Here is a 3,249-nt window from a genome sequence, read left to right as displayed (position 1 = left end):
GACTAAGATACCCATAAGAAGAAGAAAGATCAATCATTAGAAACAGAATGAAAAACAAACTTATTGTTGTTTGGGAGGAAGGGGGTGGGGAGGGATAAATTGGGAGTTCAAGACTTGCAGATACTAACTACTCTATATAAAAAAAACAACAAGTGTTTTCTGTATAGCAAAGGGAACTATATTCAATGTCTTGCAAGGGCCTAAGATGATAGAGAATATGAAAATGAATATATGTGTGTATATGGATGGCTGGCATATTATGCTGCATACCAGACATTAATGCAACATTGTAAAATGAATATATTTCAATTAATAAAAGAGAATCACGTGATGGGGCTTTTTCTGTAGACCTACATCATAGGAAGCGCCTCACAGAGTAACTGTGTGGTTTCCTTTCCTCCGAGAACTGCATGTTAGATCTGTGGGAAAGAGCTACAAGACAGAGCAGCTAAATAAACTATGAAAATACCTAAAAAAAAAAAAACCTTTTGTATCTTAGGTATTATCATATCTCAACAATCAGTACTATTCCAGAGTGTGATGTTTGTGATTTGAACTTAATTCAGGTTAAGAAACTGTCAAAACTCACAACCCGGGCCCTGGTTCTCTGACCTCAAATATGTACTAGTCCTAAAGTAACCTGCTTGAGGAAATTGGATTCCAAATGTTTCAAGTGAGGAGATTTAGGAGTGTGTCCATATTTTACTAGAGATCAAAGAAGCTCAACTAAAAGAATTATGGACTGATGGACAGGAAAACTGATGATTGAGCAAATATTCTTTATTTAGTTATGTATTTATGTTTATTACTGCTTTGCCTATTTTTTATTGAGTTATAATCAGTTTACAATGCTGTGTCAATTTCCAGAGTATAGCAAAATTTTTCAGTTATACATGAACATGCATATATTCATTGTCACATCCTTTTTCACTATGAGCTACCACAAGACCTTGTATCTATTTGTCTGTGCTGTACAGTGTAATCTTATTTATCTATTCTACATATGCCTCTCAGTATACAAATTTCGAGCTTGAGCAAAAATTGTTTTTGAAAGGGCTATCCTGAAGATTATGACAGAAACATAGGAGGAAGTAAGGGGATGGGCAGTGGAAGGAATTAGAACATGTGAATTTCTTCAAAAGTTTATTGACTTACATAATTTTGCGTATTAAATAATAAAAAAAGAAAAACACTTTACATTTAAAAAAAGAGACAGAATTAGAGATAACATTTATGACAGAATTATTTAAAAAGGACCCTAGACAGCTAATATAACCATACTCCATACATTAAAGATGGTAGAAAAAATATTAAGCATGATAAATAAACACACAGAACACATAAGAAAGGTTCAGGCCAAACCTCTAATGATAAAAATTACAATTTCTAAGAAGAAAAATGCACAGGAATGTATTAACAGCAAATTAGAAACTACAGAAAAAATATTGATCAACTTTTTGATATGATAACAAAAGACAGGCAAAAGGAAACACAAGAAAAGAAGACTGAATAACTGAACACCATAACAGTGAGCTGTGTGAGAACTTCTAGCAGACTAATACATGGAAAATTGGGGTGCCTGGGCAAAGTAGCAGGCAATAAATAAAATGTTTGAAGAATAGTGACCTGAAAACCATAATGCCCAAGGCAACATACAGACTCAATACACTTCCTATCAAATTACCAATGACATTATTCACAACAGCTGCAAACAAAAAAAAAATTTTAAATATGTATGGAAACACAAAAAATACCCCAAAAAGCCAAAACAATCTTGAAGAAGAATGGAGATGGGGGAACCATGTTCTCTGACTTCAGACTATACTACAAAGTTACAGTAATCAGAACATTATGGTCCTTACACAAAAACAGACACAAAGATCAATGGAACAGGATTGAAAGTCCAGAAGTAAACCCATATGATTATGGTCAATTCATCTATGACAAAGGAGGCAAGGATACACAAGGGAGAAAAGACAGTCTCTTCAATAAGTGGTGATGGGGAAACTGGACAGCTACCTGTAAAAGACAGAGGTTAGAACATTCACTAACATCATATATACAAAAATGAACTCAAAATGGATTCAAGACTCAACATAAGACCTGATACTATAAAAGTCCTAGAGCAAAACACAAGCAGAACACTCTCACACATAAATCACAACAATATATTTTTTGAACCAGCTCCTGTGGTAATGGAAATAAAAGCAAAAATAAACAAATGAGATCTAAGTAAACTTAAATGTTTTTGCAGAACTGATGCCATCGGAAAAAAAAAAAGTTAACATACAGAATGGGAGAAAATGTTTGAAAATGCTGAGACCGACAGGGGACTAATTTAAAAAATACACAAACAGCACATACAACTTAATATCAAAAATGCAAGTATCTTAATCTAAAAATGGGCACAAGAGCAAAACAAGCAATTCACCAATGAAGACATACAAATGGCCAATAGACATACGAGAAATTGATCAACATTGTTAATTGGCACATAAATGTAGAACAAAACTACAATTAGATGTCATTTCACATCAGCTAAAATGACTATCATTAAAATGTCTGCAAGCAATAGATGCTGGAGAGGGTGTGGAGGTAAGGGAACAATCCTATACTGTTCATGGTAGTGTGGATTGTGCAGTCACTATGCAGGACAGTATGGAAGTTCCTTAAAAAGCTAAAAATAGACTTACCATGTGATCCAGCAATCCCACTCCTGGGCATAAACCTGGAGTAAAATAAAATTCAGAAAGACACCTGTACCCCAATGTTCATAGCAGCACTATTTACAATAGCCAAAACATGGAAACAGCCTAAATGTCCATCAACAGAAGACTGGTTAAAGAAGATATGGCATATACTTATACATTCATATATACATACAATGGAATACTACTCAGCTAAAAAAAAGAAGAAAATAATGTCATTTGCAAGAACATGGGTGGACCTGGACATCATCATTCTAAGTAAAGTAGGCAGGAAAAAGAAAGAAACATACTGTATGATATCATTTAAATGTGAAATCATTAAAAAACAAAAAGGATAAAAATGAACTGCTTATTATTTATAACTTAATGAATGATTCCTTGAATATGTGTAAGAATATTTGACTGTCCTTTATGATCAAGTTACTGCAGACTTTTGATTCTTATTTTGTGGTTGGCTTTATTCACTTCTTAACTACGTAGGTTTAAAAAGCTAAAGCTCTAATCTGTACTTAAAAACAATGTTCAGTGCATATGTGTAAAC

At 33.5% G+C, this 3,249-nt stretch overlaps 1 non-coding gene across 1 annotated transcript; it reads left to right on the top strand.

The window, feature by feature from the left end:
* The first annotated feature begins 315 nt into the window (after positions 1–315).
* On the top strand, positions 316–445 carry LOC140691724 (small nucleolar RNA SNORA18). The gene has a single exon (XR_012067410.1). It is a non-coding gene; the product is annotated as a small nucleolar RNA SNORA18 (small nucleolar RNA).
* The last annotated feature ends 2,804 nt before the right edge of the window (positions 446–3,249 follow it).

The sequence above is a fragment of the Vicugna pacos genome, chromosome 36, assembly GCF_048564905.1.
Source record: "Vicugna pacos chromosome 36, VicPac4, whole genome shotgun sequence".
Taxonomy (NCBI): Eukaryota; Metazoa; Chordata; class Mammalia; order Artiodactyla; family Camelidae; genus Vicugna; species Vicugna pacos.
This window is presented reverse-complemented; position numbering and strand designations above follow the sequence as displayed.